At 38.3% G+C, this 21986-nt stretch overlaps 1 protein-coding gene across 1 annotated transcript in view; it reads right to left on the bottom strand.

Moving 5' to 3' along the window:
• The window catches only part of CRACD (capping protein inhibiting regulator of actin dynamics), a 253636-nt gene that overhangs the window by 123128 nt on the left and 108522 nt on the right, over window positions 1-21986 (bottom strand). The window contains 1 exon segment of the mRNA XM_051966169.1: window positions 8999-9113. The gene's annotated coding sequence lies outside the window, so the exon portion shown is untranslated.

Here is a 21986-nt window from a genome sequence, read left to right as displayed (position 1 = left end):
TATCTTCATTAAACTTATTCCATGCATTTAGTATGAATTATTTTGTAATAAAATTATCGATATATATTTTTTCTTTATCAGGTTGTAAGGTCTTGAGGACAATCCTGTCATTTTTTTCATCTCACATCACTTAAATTATGTTCTCTGAATATAATAAATACTTGAGTGAAGATCAAAAACAAAATACTAACCTTTGTTAACATCTAAAAGGGAGCAAAAGTTCTCATACCATAATGATTTTCCAGATTCTTAATAGGCAGCAAGTTCTAATCCAGATATAAAAAGATAAAGCACTTATATTCTTTACTGCCTGGCTTTTCACCAGTTTCAAATATAGCATCTATTCCATTCTACAGCTAAGCACTTAGATGTCAGTTACTTGACAGATGCTTCTCTAGCCACCTCATTCTGTCACAAATGGATGCAGCTAAATCAACCCACCTCTGGCTGACATCAATTCTACCTAACTTCACTAATCCCCAGAGATGAACACTACCTACTGTATTATGATATGATGCTTTTAAAAATATACTTTATAACTTGGGTCCTCATTTTCAGGAGACATAAAATCTCCTAATATCTTAGTACGGTAAAAGTTGAAATACAATTGCTGTAATGTGAGGGTAGTATTTGTTCTGGGAAAGGAGCGCGTAGGTAGGTTGAATAGCTTAAACTGAGGATAACATTTTGAGTTGTCAGTGTTAATAGGAATAAGAATGAATAACTGAATGGTTCTCCAAAATGTCAACATCCTTATAGTAGGTGGAGAAGATGCTGAATTTTTCTTGCTAAGTTTGGCAGAGACTACTTAGTCTACAAAAGAATCATGTACAGGTTGACTTTTTTGCATGTTGTTAAAATTATTTTCCCCAAAATAGAATATTGTTTTTCAGATTTGCCTGGGTTTACTATTGTTACCAAGAGGCAGAGTAAATATAGTCCATGAAAGTGAAGAGCTCTTTTCTCTCCCATGATTCAAAGAAGAAAAATGCAAAGGTACATAAATCCATGTCCTCTGACAATGAGCCAATTGACTTAGAGGAAAAAAAGGTTTTTTGAAATATTCAGAAAAGTATTCAGCATTTATGTTCCATCAAGGCAGGATCTGGATTCAAGTTTCACCTCTGATATACATGGGCTATGTGAGTGTGTATGACTCTCTTAGAAGAAGCAACCTGAGTTGGGAAGATCTGAATTTGAATTCTGCCAATCACAATTCCCAGCTGTGTGAACTTGGGCTAATTACTTAATTTCTCTCAACTCAGTTTCCTCCTCTATAAAATGAGAATAATAACACCTACCTCACAAAGTTGTGGAAATCAAATGACATAATGCATGTAAAGCCTTTTGTGAACCTGAACGTAACATACAGATGCTAAAATTTTTCTTCTCAGATCCCTCAGACCATGCTCTAAAATGACAGTAACTGAAATCACAGATTGAAATATAAAAATAAGATCAGCCAATAGGATGCAAACCAAAGTATCCCTGCCTATAGAATTTCGGGTTTTCTTAATCCCTTTCTCTTAGAATCTTCTCAAAACTTAGGAAAGAAGAGTCACACATGGGAGCCTCTTTGGACAACCCCAGCCAAAAGTGATCAGTGAATTCCTGGATTTAATTCAATCAATTTATCCTGGAAGCTGCTTTGAACAGAAGGCAAGAATTTTTAGCCACGAGAGTGGGGGAATTGGGGGCTGTTGGATTTCTCCAGCATTTAGCCCTTGGAAGAAAGAGGGTTTTGGTAAACAGTATAAAATCCAGTTTCATGAAGATATGGGATCCTTTAAATCAGAAAAGGCCTTGCTCATCTCCCAGGGGGCCACCCTCTCAACCTGTGATCAGGGAGTTCTTAAGTTGAAACCTCTTTGATCTGTCACCTTCTGGAAGACCCACCTGAAGGCTTCCTTGCCTAGTCTTAGCCCAGAGCGACTAGCGAATGATAGCAGTCATTCTCTGGGTCAGAGCGGGTGACAGAAGGCCCCAGACTCCAGGGGAAGCCCAAATCAGCTTCATCTGGTTTATCCAACCCCGCATCTGGTTCTGGACAAAACTGTCTTTATTGTACCTGTCCTATGCTGTGTGCTGATTAGGATCCTGGGCCAAGAGCTCCAAGGAAGCCTAGACAAATCCTTCAGTCCAACAGATGAGGCTGGAGAGATAAAGCTATAATTGAGGGTCCAAAAGGGCCGCCTTAGGGGGCTGCTCCCTAGACAGCACGTCTCCCAGGGCTTGCACTACAATCCCCCCCCCCCCCGTGCCTCTCTATCACTGTTCCCCACTGCAACAGATCTTATCTCTGCCCAAGATGTCCACAGCCTAGTCTAATATACCTTGTGCTAATGATCTCAGGAAAGAGGGCAAGAATCTCCCTCTATCACCTTTTTGCATCTTTACTGGGTCCTTAAAGAGATACTGACCCTGTTTCTGTAGTTTAATGTACCTGTCACTCCAGTGATAGCATTTTACTTTACTTCTGTGGAGAAGGTATGGTCTGTGAACCCTCAGGGGTCTACGAGGTCAAAATTATTTTCCTAGACAACTGTGGAGATTGTAGATCAAAGCAAAGTATTTTTACCTTTTGTTGTTATTGTTGTTTGCTTGATTTTTTTTCCTTTCTAATTCTTTTCCCTTTTGATCTCATTTTTCTTTGCTCAGCATAAGGAATATGAGAATATATTTAGAAGAATTGCACGTATTTAATCTATATCAGATTGCTTGCTGTCTTGGGGAAGAAGACAAATTTTGAATGCAAAGTTTTGCAAAGGTGAATGTTGAAAACTATTTCTACGTGTAGTTGGAAAAATAAAGAAAATATTATTTAAAATATTTTCAAACTAATATTGTTTAGTAACTTCAGTCATGTCTGATTCTTTGTGTCCCCACTTAGGATTTTCTTAGCAAAAATATCAGAGTGTTTGGCCATTTTCTTTTCCAGTTCCTTTTACAGATGAGGAGACTGAGGCAGACTGGGTTAAGTGACTTGCCTAGGAATCATACAACTAGTGTCTGAGTCCAGATCTGACTCCAAATCCAGTATTCTATTCACTGAAACACTTATTTCATAACAATACTAAGACATTTTATTTTCTAAATAATGAGAAATAAAGCATACAAACAAAAGCTCTTTGGAGGAGCTTCAATCATTTTTAGAATATAGATTTCTCCGAGACCAAGGAGTTTTGAGAAGTGCTGTTGCAGAGTGTGTAGACTTTTAGAGACTCTTCAGTCATATATCCTGAAGAAAAACTATTGTATTTCTGTTTCTGTTCTTGAGTGGCAGCTGTTGGAGTAGTGAGTAGAGAGCTGAGCTTGGAGTCAGGAAGACTTCAAATATCTCAGACATTTACTAGCTGTGTAACCCTAGGCAAGTCACAACCTGTTTGCCTCAGTTTCTCATACTAGAGAATGGAGGTAATACTATAGTGAGTAAATGGATCAGTAAAAAGGATCAGATGAGATAATATTTGTAAAAGATCTTAGCACAGTCCAGTGACTGGCACTTTGTGGGTACCATCCAAATGCTCATTCCTTCCTCTTCCCTTATCTAATAAATACCACTGGAAAGGGCAATGTTACCCTGCCCACTGGAATGCCCAAGGCTGCCCCCATAAACACTACTACACCCTCAGAGGGACCCCCCCAATCATCCCATGGAAAAGATTCTGAGAGGCTGAAGCAAATGGAAGAACAGGTTCCTGAACTTAATTCTCAGAGTTCCAACCTCCAGATTACCCGCCTTTTCATCCAGCTGTGACAAAAGGCTTGATCTCAAATTTCAGAACCAAGTTTGCTGCCCTGCTCCCCCTTTCTCTGCCAACTTCCTCTCTGCAACTCGTTCCATCTGGCAGATGGGGAGAGGAGTCTCATTTCAGCCCTCTTGTCTCCTTCCAAAAGCACTCCCTGAGAGAGAGCCCTATGTTTTATAGGCAGAGGGGAAGAAAGATGCAACAGGTTGCCTTCAAGAAATGATGACTAAGAAAACTACTAAGAAAAAAAAATTCATCTTTCCCACAGCTGGTACCATGTCTGACTCCCTTGGGAAAGATTATGCTTTGTTTCTTATGATTGCAATTTACTCTCCATCTGCCCCGATGCCAAAATATCAATTATAGCTTTACTGAGTGATAAAAGGAACTGGTGTTCTAAAACCACTGGACCGTGAGGTACTAGCAGACCGCCCGAGGCAGCACGCTGAGCACGAGGACAAATACTGGGTCAGGTCGGCAAGGAGAGATACAGCAACTTTTCGCTTCTCAAGATCCTTGGAAAACAAACATCTCAATTTTTTTCATTTTAATATTTTATTTTTCCCCTAATTACATATTCAATTATTTTTAACATAAAAACTGTTTTGAGTTCTAAATTCTCTCCCTCCTTCCCTACTCTCCTTCCTTCATTAAGAAGGCAAACAATTTGCATTTCCATGCAAGTCAAAGCATCTCCCTTTGGAATTGTTCTCCTTCTAAGGGAGAGGAACTTATTCTGGGGCAAAAGGAAAATGGTGGTCCCGAAGAGGCGTCCCTGCAGAAGTTAGAGAGAATTGTCAATAACTTCATGTATCATCCGGGGTCCTTCAAGTGTAACAATAAGAAAAGATTGAAAAATAAATGAATTGCAACCCTCAACAGCAAAATGAATGACACACAGTTGTTTCTGGTACCTTGCCAAGACAACCTCCCACTTCTGGGAAATAGGGAGGATTTTGTTTGCCTGCATTTTATTCATTTTCTAGCTGGGGTGGTGTGGGCGAGCTTATCTGTATCCAGGGGCTGAGATGCTTGGATTAGCCTCTGACACAAAAACCTGAGGAACTCTTGCTATGGAAATTATTGCCTTCTAAATGTTTGGAAATTCAACAAAGAGGCAAAATGGAAAGGAGAGCAATTGACTCAGAACCATAATCCCCAGATTAAAATCTTGGCTCTTTCCCTCATTCCCTGGGTGACTTCTGATAAGTCTATACCTGTATCTGGGCTTCAGATCTGTAAAATGCTGGCTGGAAAGGTTCCTTCCAGCTTTATATCCTATCATAACACTGCTTACTATGTCATTAATGTCCTGTATTGGAGATTAGGATAAGGAGGAAAAGAAACAAACCCACAATATCCTCAGCATTTACTGACTCTTGTCTGGAAGTTCCTGGATGCTAGAACAGTAAATAAGATATTTTACAGACTACGAGAGACAACTTTCTTTCCTTTTTTTTTTTTTTAATAACTTTTTATTGATAGAACTCATGCAAGGGTAATTTTTTACAGCATTTTCCCTTGCATCAACTTTCTTTCCTTGAAAAACCTGTGTTGTAGTGGAAAGAATACTAAATTTGGCAGCAATAGAGATCTTGACTATAATCCTCCTTCTGATACTTAGTGGTATGACCAGTCATAAACAAGTGAGTCATTTAACCTAAGTCTCAATTTCCTCATCTGTAAAATGGGGATAATAATACTTACAGCACTTAATCTCACAGGATTATGGTAGGGCTCAAATGAGATAGTACATATAAAGAGCTCTGCAAACTTGGAAACAACATATAAATATAAATAAGTATGAACAGCAGTGTATGTGTCTCTCTCTTTCCATATATATAATAATAGCTAGCATTTATATAGCTCTTTGAGGTTTGCAAAATATTTTATTGGAAACTGAGGTAAATCAAGTTTAAGTGATTTGCCTAAAGTCCCACAGTATCTGAGGTGGAATTTGAATTCAGTTTTTCCTAACAAAAGTCCAGCCCTCTATCCACTGTGCCATCTAGCTGCCTAAAAATAATTGCTAGCATTTACATAATGCTTTAAGGTTTGCAAAATCCTGTATCTCATTTTATCCTTATAACACCTCATTTTAACAGCGAGAAAACTGGGACATAGAGGTTGTCTTGCTTGAGGTTACAACTAATAAGTGTGTAAGGCTAGATTTGAATTGAGATGTTCCCGATTCCTAGACTGGAGGTTTTGTTCCTAGTGAGCTACCTTTGCATGGACATGTATACACACATAATATATCTCTGTGATTTCACCAGTAAACTCCTGATGAAGGAACTACCTCTTTTAAAGGATACCATTTTCTTGTTTCTAACAGAATAGAGAGCTTCCTGGGACACGGGATGTGCCCATTTTTCATGCAGCTACTATGTGTCAGAAATAGGATTTGAAACCAGGTCTTTGAGGGAAGGAGTTGTCTCTCTTCTCTCAAATCACAGCACAAATAGCTTATTTTTTCTCTCACAAATATTTCCTAAGTACTCTGGGATGATAGGGAGTAGAACAATAGGGAAAACAGGGACCCTTTGGGAATGAGCTTTGGCAATGTGGAATTCACATGGAAATATCTTAATTAGAAAGAGAAGAATTCTAGGAGGAAGAAGGAGGAAGGAACATTTAAGGAAACAGAACCTCCTGAAGTGAGCAGCCATGAAAAATACTCCACAGGGGCATTCATCCTTGGAAATTACCCTCTTATGTTCAGAGAATATAAATGGAATGCAAGTACAATGAGAGGCAAGATTAGGGCACTAAAGAGCTAAAGTTAAAAAGAACGAGAAATTAATGGTGCAAAAAGAAATGGCTAAGACCCAGACAACATCAGGAATAAAATAACTGTTAGATTGTAGGAGAAGGCTTTTGCTTATTTGAAGATTTGTTTCAAGGACTAAAGAAAGGAAATTATGTCAATGATTTATTTAATGTTTATTTATTTAATAGGTTGATAAAAAGGGAATGAAGGGTAGAGAAAGAGGCTTAGAGGACAAATAGCAGCTCAATAAGAAGTTAAGAAAAAACCCAGGCTCCCGAGGGATCAGATTTAAAACAGAGGTTAAAAGGTCTAGGAAGTAACAGGAAAATGAAGTTTGCTAAGTAACAACTATAGAGATTTAGGGAGATAATTGTTGTTCATTCTTTGTTTTTCTACAGGACCAATGACATCAGGAGGTGGTATCTTGACTGGCAAGTGAATTGGACTGAAGGGAGGCAGAATTGTGCAGAGTTAAGGGAAGTTACTCAAAGATACTGCTGAGCAATGGGTTTCCCACAGGTCAGACATTGAAATCATTGAAGGTAAGGGACAGGTGACAGAGGCAATGGGTGTATTGATATTTTAAAGCATAAAGAAAAGCTGATATTTTGTACCTTTTACAAGATGGCAAAATGTTCTCTGATTAAAACTGGTGGAACTCTAGGGCAGCTCAGAATTGGCTAAACAAGAGCTGGTTTATGCCCTTGATGGCCCTTTAAAAATCAAAATCCCCTCTTTAGTGGGAGCTCTGAAGAGTGTGACCTTGAAGAGTGTGCCCTCTGTGAATCCAGAGAGATCCAGAAAGCACAGCTGAGCAACCTGCTCCATCAGACACTAGGAAAGAGTACCACAGCCCGGCAGTACCAAAGCTGTTAGTTTCCTAGGTTACATACGTTCTCCTTCTACTACTGTACTCTGTGCCCTCCCTTCCTACTGAATCCAGACGTTGGTATTTATTAATGTTTTCTCTTGCCTTTTTCTTAGAAATGATAAGGTCTAAGATTTTTTCTTGTTCTTTGGCAGATTTGGATACCTTTAGTTGTAGGAAAATACACCCTGGGGTTTTTTTTTTTTTTTGAGAAATATTGTGTTATTGCCTTTGTTTCAAGCCAACCTGTTTCTTCTGGCTGACTACTAAAAGTATATAAACTAAGTTTTGTCAGGTGTTTGTGAGCAGGTAGTGATGAGTTAAGACCCAGAGATACTTCACATGGGGTTAATTGTGCTTCCTTCTACCAAAGATCCAATCAGGATGTATGAGCTGAGAGGAATGTCCCAAAGGAAATGCTTTTGAACAACCAAAATCAAAGGCGAGATTGAGGCAGGGACAATGGAATCGTGGACAGAGTTGGGTTACCTGCCATCCTTCCTCCTCTGAGTAGGAGATCATCTCAGCTCTTCATCATTACTGGTAGAAATACAATGTTTGCTTCCCGTCTTTTGCCAACTTTACCCTCAATGACTCCACTACACAGAAGTCAGCTTCTCAACAAAGCCCTGAACGAGATTCATCATCTTACAAGTAACTAGATGAACTCCATATTTAAAATAATTCCCTAAAAATACATTAAAAAAGTTTAAAATGTTGAATGCTTCAAACCTCCCAGTCCTATAACACACCAAATGACTCAGAAGGCTATAACACACACACACATCTTTTTCTCTGTTGTATGAGATGAAACCATGTGGCCTTGGAACAAAATGTTCTCCAAAAATCATAGTACTATTTCCCTGGGAAAATTCCTAACAGAGGGAAAAGGCATCTGTCCCCTATCTTTGTTATGGCATGGGATGAAATGTCATATATTGAGGTTTCGACAAGATATAAAATGATCCCTTATTCCCCAGAAATTGAAATGCGGTGCATGCTGGGAAGAAGTGTTAACTAGCTACAAGCCACCTTCTAGGGTTTGTATGTGCCTTATAAAAACCCTGTTTCTGAATCTGGGGAAGAATCTTTCACCCTTACAATCATTTACCACTCATTCCCTAGTCAGGGTACCTTCCCTAACTGCTCGTCTTCTTCTAATCCAGACACAAACTCTCATTTATCCTGCCTTCTGAAGAGCTAGTTGTCCAGGATCAGGAAGGAGATTTTAGTTTTCTTCCAGAGAACAGAAAGGAGTTAGACCTTCAACATCTAGTATTTACTATATTCAGCTTAAGCATTTACACCACCAAGATTGGTTTTACTCTCCCAGGCTCCTAACTATCCTTGGAGACTGTTAGAATATAAGAGTACTAATCACTACTAATCATCCATTGGTGTTGAGACCATTTCTAAAATGCCATCACCCATTTCTCCCCTGAATTCCGAATTTTCCATATATTGACCAGCAAGAGAGAAAGCTAGAACCCAAGAATTAGTCACGTGTACAGGAAAGCAAATGCCAGGCTTGGAGCAATCTTGTTGTGTACTAAATATCTCTTTCTCCTCCTCCTCCCCATCCTAGCACAAACACATCTCACAATGGCTTACCTTTTTCTCAAGAACCAGGCAAGTCCTCTTACTGTCATCCACACCAAAGCTGAGAATTACCGATTCTGGTGTCAAGAAATGGGGAGAACCGCTGATGTTCTTCTCTTCTTTTGTCCTAAGCAAAAAACAAGAAAGAAAAAAACCTTAATCTTTCCAGTCCTTCCTAAGGACAGCTTTCAAGAAGAAACTTATTCTCTCTCATGATAAATACATAAACCATACCACTATTAATTGTAGAGTACCATTTCCAGGATATCAGATAGAGGTCCTTATTAGAATTTCAATAAAGTTAGCTACAGAAACAGGATAGCTACAATGCAAAGTAATTTTACATTCATCAGCCTGATTCTATTCTGTGTATTTGTTAAATGAAAAAAATAAATTCTACTACTGGATAAATTGGTTTATAAAAATCTCTATGAGTGTACTTCAAATTCAATTCAATTAAGTGAAATCAATGTTTATTAAGCACCTACTATGTCAAGAGCACCATACCATTTATACCATTAAAAAGCATTAGCCCTAGAATTCTATCACCTGAATTTGAATCTTGTCCCTGAAAATCTCTAACAACGTGATGTTGAGCAAAAAGCAATCTTCCCATGTCTTAATTTAGACTAATCATCTAAAAAAATAAAGGGCATGTACTAAATGATCTGAGGTCCTTTACAATACTAGATCTATGATCCTTTGAGTCCTCATGGGCTGACAATTTAGTAAAGGGATATGATATATACAAATACTTTAAAGGGATTGTTTCTTTTGTTTCATTTTATATTTTACAATTATTTTCTTCTCCTTTACCCCTACTCCCTTTTAACAGCTACTTTTCAATCAACAAGAATTTATTTTCTCCTCCTTCACCCCGTTCCCTTTTAACTTTTCTAGGCTAATCCTTGGAAGGAAGACAGATAATAATACTCCAAACCCAAACCCTTCTGAATAGAGTCTTTGGGGCACCATATCCCACTGGCATAACCTAAGAAAAGAAAGGGTTGATGTTCCTTCTTCCCCTCTCTCCTCATCTTTCCCTCTCCCTCTCCCTCCCCCTCTCCCTCTCTCTCTCTCTCTCCTCTTTTCCAACATTCACCCAGAACTGAACTCAATATATCAGATGAGATCTGATGAGGACAAGAATTCAGACTATCATCTTTCCTTATTCCTTGAAGCCATGAACCATTTAGTGCATCTCAAGATCACATTAATTTTTTGAATTGCTGCATTGAGCTGCTGATGTGTATTTAACTTTCAGTCCAGCTCTTTTTTCCAGAACAGTTTCTATCTCTTTGTGCTTCCACAGTTTATATTTGTAAAGTATTTTTGTATCTAAGTGAAAGACTATATTTATCTTAACTGAATTTAATTGTATTCTATTCAGCCAAAAGCTTTATTCTGTCAAAATCCTTTCGGATCCAAATTCTGTCATCCACTATGTTAGTTATTCCTCCTAGCTTGGTATTCTCTTCATATTTGATAAGGATCCTATGTCATATCTAAGTCAATGAGTCTAATATGATTCCCTGGGATAATTTATTGGAAATCTCCTGACCCCCTGACGTTGAGCCATTAACTCTTACTCTTTGAATCTAGCCATGCAACTCATTCTGAATCCTGACTATGTTATTGTCTGATCCATTTGTCTCCATCTTCTCCATTATACTACCAAAAACGGTGTTAAAATACAGGTATCTATAACTACAAAATTCCCCTCATTGACTAGTTTACCTATTCTATTTAAAACAGTAATAGATTTCGTATGGTATTACCTATTCTTCTTCTTCTTCTTTTTTTTTTTTTTTTTGGTATTCCCTATTCTTGATGAAAACGGGCCGTTTCTTTCTAATTGACATTTTTCCTCCTAGATGTTCATCAACCTTTTCTTTAATGAGTCATTCTAGAAAGCCAGCACAGTTGAACTCTAGAAGGGGAAAACTGTATACTAATACTGGAAAGCTCCACTTGGAGGGCTTCAGACTCTAAACAGAGGAGTCTCTATGTTATTCTTAGGGCAATGATGGGCCACTAGAACCTTTTAAGCAAAAGACCGATATATTCAGACCCAGTTTTTTGTTTGTATTTTTAAAAATACTGCTGTGGCAGCTGGTTAGGGAGGCAGATAGTGAGAGTTAGGAAGACCAATTATCCAGGTGAGAAGTAATGAAGACAAAGGCTGAAACAAGGGCACTAGCCACTGAGTGGATGAAGGGAACAGATGTTATTTCACACCTTTGATTATTCCTCATTAGCTGCCCTGTTAGTCCAGAAGCCAAGTTGGGGGGGATTTAACCCTTTAGCACTCAGGAATGCCTTTACTGGGATCTGCAATCCTGATTGATGGTACATTAGCTACCTACTACAGGCCCATCCCAGGCACAAAATTACTGGATAATATTTTATGTTTACTTATATCGGTACATGTTATTTCCCTGGTAGTGTATGGATTCCTTGGTTTTTGTGATTCTTGAAGAGGATCAAGGACATCAGGAGAGCAGTCTTGACTTGCAAATGAATTGGAATCAAGTAGCTAGGACTGTGCAAAGTCATCAGTCTCACTTTCTCCTTCAGAAGCATCAGAGTCCAGTGGTAAAAACTAGGTCACTATGACTGGCAAGTGCCCCCAACTTCCTTGAAGGAAGGGACTGTTTCACATTTTTTGTCTTTGTACTCCCAGCATATAGTAGGTGCTTATTAAATATTTGTTCATTGATTCTTACATTGCTAACTAAAGTATGGGTTAATAATAATACCTAGCATTTATGTAGCATCTATTCCTATGTGACTGATGCTAATTAAATGATTTAAAAATATTATCTCCTTTGATCCTTATGACACTTCTGTGGAGTAGGTACAATTATTATCCCATTTTATAGTTGAGGAAACTGAGGAAAATAAAGGTTAAACTGACTTACCTAGATCACATAGCTAGTATGTGTCTGAAGATAGTTTTGTATACATCTTCCTGACTCCAAGACCACTATTTATACACTGTTCCACCTAGCCTCCTCTAGAGTTATTGCCTCTATAAACCACATTGCTCTAATGTTGTCATTCCTTTACTGGAAATGCTTTGGTACTCTTTTGGTACTACTTACCAAATAAAAATTGAAGCCCCTAAACCTGAGGATCAGAATATCGAAAATCTGGCTCCACTCTGCATTTTTAATCTCATCTCATATTTCTTGCTCCCTACTCTCCTGCTATTGCCTCTTCAATTTCTGAATTTGTGTTCATTCCTGGAATTGATTCTCTTCCATGATTCAATTCAATTCAACAAATATTTATTAAATGTCTCTACAGGCAGGTCAGTCACTAAGGCTACAAAGACAAAAGAAGAACTCTCCTTGCCTCCAAAGAACTTAGATTCTATGACAATGCTTCCCACCTGGGTCCAGGCTCAACTGCATGCAAGCATCCCTTTTGTTGTAGGAGTTCTTACTCTGGGGTCTGTGATTTTTGGAAAAAAATTTATAATAATATTTCAATGTAATTGACTTCTTTTGCAATATTGTGTATTTTTGTTTTGTGAATTTAAAAACATTATTCTGAGAAAAGTGCTATGGGTTTTATCAAATTGCCCTAAAGTACAATATTATATAAAAGGCTGAGAACCCCTAACAGGAGGCCAAACGCAGGTGTCATTTCTTCCATGAAGCCTTGTCTGATACCTTCAGGTGAAAGAAAGAATCTCTTCCTTTTTTAAGCCTTTTATAGCACCTGGCCTGGATCTCCACTGTGTCCTTATCCCATCCTCCTTTGATTACAGTTGCTTTGCCTCTATTTATTTACAAGCTATTAGAAAGCAAGGATAAGGTTTTTGGTAAGGAAATAAGGAATTTGATACAATTCAAGGACAAAATTGACTGAGTCTTTATATCCCTAGAAACTTGCACATAGGAGGAGCTTAATACAAGCTTATTTAATTGAGTGGCATAGAGAATAATAGGAAAAGAAAAGGGGACAGACTTAGTGGGCTCACCCAGAAGTGGGCAATCTTCAGTAGTACTCTGGGGAATCTGAGGGGACACTATCACTAACATATAGAATCTTTCCTTTTCTTCGTTTCTCCCATAATTTCCATTTCTCTCCTTCTTTTACCCCTATTTTCCTTCCCATTTTCTTCTTCCTCCAGATCTATCTTAGTTCTATCAAAGCTATATTGATTACTTAGGACTAAAGAGCTTGCTGATTTTAGGGTAGAATGACTGACCAAACTTTGGCAGGTCTGTGTTCTAGTTGTTCGTTTTTTTATTTGCCCCATGGCTCTTGGTGACTTACTCATTTAATCCTAAAATAGGAGAAGCAGTATGTCATAGAGAATAGAAGGCCAGGAACTTGATTTCTAAAGGCCCTGGGAAACACTCTAAGCAAACTAAAGCAAATTCTGCATTTTGGAGAGAATTTTTATACTAAGAATTTCCAATATCAATGACAGCACAGATATGGATCAAATAAATCTCAAGAACTTAAAAAAAAAAACCCATTGTCCATTCTAGGTCATAGTGACATAGGACGTAGGTCATACCTATAAAAAAAGATACTTTGAAGAAATAACAATCATAGAGTTGGATGGAACCTCAGAAACCATCTGGATTTCCCCACCCATACATATAGAACACCTAAAATAGCCTAACCAAATGATCATCGAGTCTCTGCTAGAAGACCTCCAGTGAAAGGGGAATTTACCACCTACCTTCACTTCCTCTGGAGATAGCCCATTCCAAGTTTTGAATTCTCATTGTTGGGAAATTTTTCCTTATTTCTGAACTGCTTTCTCTGAAACTTCTTTCCTTTTTAGAGTACTACAGTGGGGAAAATGCTGGTTCAGAAGTCAGAGACCTGAGTTTAAGCTTTATCTCTGATGAATACCAATTGTGTGTATGTCACTTAAGTTTATCTTCCTCATGTATAAAATGAGGGATTTGGATCAGATGGTTTCTGAGTTTCTTTTATCTCTAGATCTATGATTCTAATTTTATTCTCCAAGACCAAGAAAAGCAAACCTATTTTCTTTTCAAGATGATAGCCCTTCACATACTAGAAACCATAGATAATATAACACGACCACCCTTTCTCCAGTTTTCTTTTCACCAGACTAAATAACCACAGGTCCTTCAGCCAGTCCTCATACAGCATCATCTCCAACCTTTTCACCATGCTGGTGAATTTCTTCTTGACACTTTCCAATTTTGCAATATCTTTTCTAAAATGTGGTATGCATAATAGGACACAATATTTTCGATATAGCCTAACTAGGACAAAGTAAAATGAAAGTATAGCCCCTCCTTGTTCTGGACACCAAGTTTCTTAATATAGGATGGGATCAGATTCCCAGGCTTCTATATCACACTGGGTTTTCAACCCAGTCTTTTAATCTAGACACATCTTCTTCCATCTTGTGCTTAGGAAGTTGATTTTTTAAACCCAAGTGTGGAACTTTACATTTGTTCCTATTAAATTTGTTAGGTATTGGAAAATAACACCAGTTATCGGCACTACTCAAATTTTGAACAAACCTTGTCTACAGGAAAATTGTGGCTTATATTCAGATCCATATGTGAGGTCATAAGATAGTTCAAACCAAGTATGAGTATAATTAAAAACAACAGGACTTGCATGTCTTACAATTTACTAAAAGGCACCATTTTATATATTCAAAGATGGTTCTTACCTTTTTACATATTCAAATATCCCCATTACTCCCTTTTCTTAGCCACTTATTAGATTTTCCTTTTACTATTTGTAAGCCAAGAAAATCTAAATAGCAAAGAACAGTCAACTATCCCAAACATTTTATTACTGATGGGAGTTTAGATAAAAACCAAGTGAGAGCTGGAGGCATCCGATGCTTTCATGCCCCAGAAGATAATAAAAGAACCATTTTGCTCAAACACAAAGCCCGGAGCTAACCAGGTTAATGCATGCACTGCTGTGGAAGCAACTTTAGGAGTCCCATTCAGCAGGGCTTGAACAATAGCAAAGGCCACCTGAATGGGGCTATTCTATTTCAGCTGCCTGCCTGCTGTAACTGAGATACAGATGTGGAGGTTAGACAGGAGTATTTGTAGGTAATCATGAGGAAACAGTCACTGATTCAATCAGAAGGTTTGCAAAGCTCAGTAAAATGAGATGACATATTAGAATCAGCCCAAGACGAAACTGTCCTAAATCCTGCAGTTTCACTGGGCTTCAGGCTTGAGAGGTGACTTTGTTGTGACCCATCAGATTATGGCTTCATGCCCTTGGAGGCAGCCTGGAGCAACTAAATGGGGAACCGGGAGATCTTAGTTCTAGTCCCAAGCTCTGTCTCTGACTAGTTTAGTTGTATGCCTTTGGACAAGCCATTTATTCTCAGTTTCTAAATAATAATAACCAATGTTTACATATCATTTTAAGGCTGGTAACTGTACATGCTATCTCACTTAATTTTCCCAATAACTCTGTGATGTAGATGCTGCCATTATCATCTCCATTTTGCAGATGGGGAAACTGAGGCTGAGAAAGTTTAAGTGGCTTGTATAGGATCATTCAGCTTGTTAAGTGTGTAAGACCAGATTTGAATTCAGGTCTTTTTGCATTTATGTGCAGTACCACCAAGCTGCCTAAATACTCCAAGGACAAAAGAAAGGTAGATGAAACCTGAAGGAAGACTAACCATATAAGCAAAGAATTTCTCTGGATGGATTTTCCTGCTGGCAAGTCACTTAGTCTCTCAGATTTAGATTTTAGATTTCCTGGACTTTGCCATTTTTATGTGCTTGTGTGTATGTATGTATGTATGTATGTATATTATGGACCATGTTTAAATTTTGATTCTCCTTGAACTGACTCTCAGTGAAGCCCCCAAAACTTTATTTTGTGACTAGCTGTGATTTTTTTTGTCTCTGTCACAGCATCATTTTACAGCTTTGAGTTAACACAGTTGGAGCTGAAAGAGATCTAGGAAATGGTCTTTTTCAACCCCTTCCTTTTGATTACAACGATGAGATTATATTCATACTCCCTTGCCACCTCACTCCCACACACGCCTTCATTAATCTTCTCCTTTTCTTCTTCATCCACCAGAAATCAAACAACAAAAAACAACCAACCTCAAGAGACAATTAAAATAATAACAAATTTCTGGCAGTAATGTTAAGTGACTTATTAGAGAGATAAATTGGCTACTTTTCTGAGCATCAGAAAGAAAACCCAGTAATTGGTACCATATACACAGCTCTGGGGAGATGTGTTTCTGCAAACAATCAATTAATGAGCATTATTAAGCAACTACTATGAGCCAGTTATTGTTCTAATTGTGGAGAAAGAAAGGAAATAAGTGAAATAGACCTTGCCCTTGAGGGGCTTCCAATTGTATACAAATAAAGAGAGTGCAAAGAAAGTTGAGAGAGGGAGGGAGAGCTCCGTTAACATGGGGGAATTGAAGAAGATTTCATGGACAGGCAGTAGGAAGTCCTAGTTTCATGGAAATCAAGAAATTCCTTCTAGGTACGGTGGGGAAGAAACAGCATTTATAAATGCAAAGAAGGGGGATAGAACACCAAGTTCCAGGTCCAGTTTGGTTGGAATATTGAGTTCAAAAAGGGAAATAAGGGTAGGGAGTTAAGTAGGAAAGCATCAGAATTAGCCTAATTTACTGGAGATCCACTAAAAATTCTAAAGCTGGGAATAACATAGACTGATAATGTAAGAAGATAGTTTTGGGGGCAGCTAGGTGATACAGCGGATAGAGCACCAGCCCGGAAGACAGGAGGACCTGAGTTTAAATCTGGCCTCAGACACTTGACACTTCCTAGCTGTGTGACCCTGGGCAGGTCACTTAACCCCAAATGCCTCAGCATTTGAAAAAAGAAGAAGATAGTTTTGGTGTATGGAAGTTTGGAGGTGTTAAGGCAGTAGTTTCACATCTGTTCAGTTTGAGATTCCTAATTACTGAATTTCAAGGTAGAGACTAGGGCTGAAAGAAAAGTTTCTACTGAGTCTACAAGGGTAGATCAATGCCCTTTCTGCCATTATATCAAATTCCCACTACAAATCAGTCACACTTACAAATCAGTTTCTCAGGACTCTTATTTGGAGTATCTACCCATTCATTCAAGCAATGAATACTAAAAACAAGTAAACTTTCTGCTCCTTCCAGGTGATCACTACAATGCTATAAGTTTTTCTACATTGTGCCCATGGACCCTGGCAGTTAAGCTTGTACCAAGAGCAATGGCAGGTGAATTCCTCTTTAAGCTTCTTCCTGGGAAGAGCAATTCTGCAATTGCTCTCAGGGGGCATTGGGTTTCCGCCCTGGAGACTTTGGAAGGCAAACATGGCACTATCACTTTCAGCAGCAAAAGGATGGGACTCCGGTATTGCTGGACACCTCCCCTGCTAAGCAACAAGGCCAGAGCAACATGCTGTCCTTCCTGGCTTCCCAGTGATTTTCCTACGGTCATTCTACTTCAATCTCAGGAGGGATCCTATAGAAGAATTTTAAAAAAAAATCTGCTGTTCCTGCTCTCTCCACTCTATTTTAAAATGCCATTTAAATTGTAATTTGATTTAATTTTTTAAAATGTAAATTTGATTTAATTTTTCATTTAAATTTAAAAATGGCATTTGAAATGGCATTTATAAGAGACTGTCATAAGGACAGTGGCCACAGGTGACACCTAAAGCAGGGCAGAGAGACTCAGTAAGATATTTAGTATATTCTGACTTTGCTCCCATATTTTTTCAGGAAAAATGAATTGCTCTTAAAAGATGACTTTCTAATACATGGCCACATAAATGGTTCTGGAAGCCCATGCTCTGTATTTCAGGGGGAAAACGGAGTCCCTTCACCTTAACTATTCCTTTCATTTTCTTTGGAATGAGTGGTTGGAGCATCTGTTCCTGTTTCCTCTGCTTTTTCAACATCTGCTCCTTCCTTGACCCTTTAATAATCTGATTTCCAGTCCACTGAACCTGCTCTCTCGGCAGTCAGCAGTAATTACTGGTCTTTCAAAATTCAATGATCTTTTCTCAGTCCTTATTTTTCTTGACCTCAGTGCAATATCTGACTTTGTGGGTGCCGCCTTTTCTCTCTCTCCCAGTTCTGAAGATGTCTTGCCCTTCATTCCCCACGCTCTGCTCCTCAGGTTCTCCACCTGCTTCCCCCCTCACTCTTCTGTTTTAAACACCAGTGACTGGAGCCTTCAGGCAGTGGGGTGCTGCAATGCAGTCAGTGCTGAATTTGGAATTCAGAGGATCTAAACTGAAATCTCCCCTTAAACATTTAGCGGCTGAGGAATTCTGAGCCAATTCCTTAATCTCTCATCACCTGTAAAATGGGCACCTACTTCATAGTGTGTTATGAATATCAGATGGGATGATGTCCATAATGTACCTGGTAAACCTTAAAGTCCCCGGAGAGCCTTTATTATTTCTATATCTAAGGCATTAGGCTAGACATTTTCTCTCTTGTGACCTTCTGATTTTGCAGCTCAGTCTCTGGTCCTTCTTTATATTCTCCCTCCCTCAGAGAATGAATCTTGTGTCATGCCTTTAATGATCACATCTCTGAATATAACACAAAGATTTTGGATTCCACTTTGGTCTCTCAGATGGAGTCTCTTCTGAAAATTCCCATCCCCTCTCATGGGCTTTTCATTATACAGGGAATCGCAAAAGTCTTGGCGAAGTTTTAAATTTCTAAAGCATACTTCTAAGCTTACTAAAACTTACATCATCATCTTAAACTCAGAAAAATGCACACCAGTTTCCCCCACTCCAAGAAAAAGAAGGAAAAAAACCCCCAATCTGTGCTTCCTAATTATCTCATTTCTATCAACTGTCCCACAACAATCTATGTCCAAAATCTTAGCATCTTATTTCTCCCATATCCAATAAATAACCTTTTTATGGCAATGGCCTTTTAACTGATTTTCTTGCATCCAATTTCTTGCCTTCATTCTATGATCAGATTAATATTCCCCAACAGCTATTTTTATCATATCATTCCCTGTGCAAGAAGAATCAATGTCTATCCATTCCTTATAAAATAAAAGGAAAACACCTCAATTTGATATTCAAGGCCTGCTGCAATCCAGTACCATTTTAGTTGTCCCAGTTTCATCCTATTACTCCTCAATAGAAACCTTATGAGGTAATGACCATTAGCATTCCTTGATTGTGTACATAACGGTCATTCCTTTCTCCAAGTGTTTGGTCATGCTATTTATTATGAGTGGTAATTAAATCGAACAATCAATACCTTTGTTTATTTAAAACAACTAACAAGAGGCTCTAGACTCAGATATCTTTAATGAAGTGACAGCACCTCAATTGAATCAATAAATCAAAGCTAGTCATTAAACTAAGTGCAAATGACTTAATTAATCATATCGGAAAGGTTCAGAGTGCTTCAATCTATTGGATGTAATTTTGCTATATAAGAAATGGATTGACTAAAGAGACTCAGTCACACTCTTTGGAACTTGGATAAAATAGCAAACCAGTTTGTAAGGAAACATTCCCAGCTAAGTGGTAAAAGTTTCAGCCAAGTCTTTGATAAGAAATTATTTAAGATGACAGAGGAGATGTTTTTGTCTTCTCTTGCCCAACACTTTGTGAATTTAGAAAGTTCATAACATTAGATTTTGGGCAGTCTAGTAGTATTATCAGAAAAGTCAATCTTAGCAACTGAGGACGATCTAGAAACAATGAGGAAAAGTAATTTCAGGACTCTCCAAAGAATCCAACAGAATATTTCCGCCATGCCTAAGGGGAAAATCATGAGAAGTCCACAAAGGGAAATAAGGACTTCTGGCAAATAAACATCATGAGTTAATCCTTTGTTATATGGCTCTCTAAGATTAAGCCCACTTTCTTTAGGACTCTCTAAATACTTGTGGAAGAATATGCTCCAAATTTGGGAGATGTTTTGCTCCAATTGTGCTTCTATTCCACCTTAGTAAACACCCTTTTCAAAAGTTAATTGTCTGGTTGGCTAATCAATATAGTCAATTAGGGGAGCATACTGGTGGGGGCTAATGAGATAAAATGTTAGAAGGTATACATGTCACACACCTCCTTTAGAGTTATTCTTTAAACATAACTTGTGGCTATTTGAATTAATTGCCCATACTATATAATACTATAGGGCATCTAAGTGGTGAATTAGAGCCCTGGGCTTGGAATCAGGAATACTTATCTTCTTAGTTCAAATCTGGCTGTGTGCCCCTCTATGCTATTTACTTAACTCTGTCTCAGTTTCCTCATCTTAAAAATGAACTGGAGAAGGAAATGGCCAACCATTCCAGTATCTTTGCAAAGAAAACCCAAAATGGGACATGACTGAAAAATGACAGAAATGAACACTACAACATGGCTGTCTTCTATTTTTGAGTTTTTCTGAGGTTGTTTATGGAACAGATCAAATAATCATAAGCTTAGTGGATGATCTTCAAGCGTGACCCTGGATGAAAAGCTCATTACTCTGTGGACAACTTGGTGATGAGTCCCTCTGAACTTAGTCAGTCTGGTCTTGTCACAACAAACATAGCCCATTTCCAAAAAAGCACATAAAACCTTCACAACCCTAACTCTAGAAGACACCTTAGTTGCCATCTAGGTGAATTCCTTCACTTTACAAAGGAGGAAACTAAGGTTCAGGGAGGCTCCATGGCTTACTTGTCCAATGTGACACAGGTAGGAATGTAAAAAGACTGAAAGCTAGATCCTCAGACTCTAGTTTCATTTAGTTTCCCATTGTACTAGACTGCTGTCGTTATTGCAAGTTACTTTCACATCATATTTCCCCTCCATCCTTACTTTGATATCTAATGGAGCATTCTAATATCTATGGAGCAGAATCACAGCGCATAATATATTTCATAATCCCAACAAAGTTCACAGTTGGCTCCCCTCCAGAAGCAGTTACAACACAAATTATTATCATCACCCAGGAACTATTGATACAAAGTCTAGAAAGTGTGAGATTGCAGGGGAGAGACAGATAGAAAAAAGAAGGGCTGGTCTTGCATGAGGATTATTATTTCATGGGAGCAGAGGAGTAAATGAATGGGGTAAAAGGGAAGGAGTCATTCCTGCCTCTCTGCTACTTTAGGAAAGTACAAACAAAACCTCAGCATCATAAACCGAACTTATCCAAAACTTTGGAGCTAGAGAAGCTAGTGGCCAAAGCACCAGACAGTACCTTCTGCTGTGCCTTTGAATTATAGGAAGGTAAACAGATCTGCACTGTACTTTCAACCCCCCAAAGACCACTGTACTTCACAGACATTCCCCTTACTGATATAATTCACCCACTCCTGGTTTAGTCTTTTAAAAAGTGACTGCAACCTTTCACTGAATATTTTTATTATAACAGCAAAATTCATCTCAGGAGACAAAAACAAACTTTGAAATTCAGTTTTTGGGGACTATTTCAGAAAAAAATGGCTTTAAAATGTCCTTATTCTTAAAGAAAAACACTAGGCTTGTTTTGTGCATTCTGTGACATCCAATCAAGTACTAAACTTCAGACATGACACTAAAACAAAGGCCTCGAGAAAGCCGCCAAAATCATGTCAGTTGGAGCAGATGCTTCACAAAGGTTCAAGCTTAAAAAATAAATTGATCAGGAAGTGCTTTGGATGTCACCTCAGCTATTCCAGAATAGTTTAGTCCTTAGAAAATGTTTGAAGTCTTCCCAATGGATCTTCTGAAATGAATTCTCTTATGCACCTCGGCTCTGATCTCCTTCTTTATACATTTTAAGGGGCAGAGATTTTAGAATATTAAGTGATCCTTGGAGATCATTACTCTAGCAGTAGGCAAAGTATGGCAGAGGGCCAAATCCAGCCGCTCTGTTTTTTGTAGGGTCTTCAAGATTAGAATGGTTTTAACATTTTAAAATACAATAAAACTTTATTTTAAAATGTCAAACCCATTTTTAGCTAGAAGTCCTTACCAAAGGGGAAAAAATGGGGGGGGGGCAGGGAGGAAGAAAGAGTACTGG

Source organism: Antechinus flavipes, chromosome 6, assembly GCF_016432865.1.
Source record: "Antechinus flavipes isolate AdamAnt ecotype Samford, QLD, Australia chromosome 6, AdamAnt_v2, whole genome shotgun sequence".
NCBI lineage: Eukaryota > Metazoa > Chordata > Mammalia > Dasyuromorphia > Dasyuridae > Antechinus > Antechinus flavipes.
The sequence above is the reverse complement of the archived record's forward strand: the minus strand, read 5'-3'. Positions and strand labels throughout refer to the sequence as shown.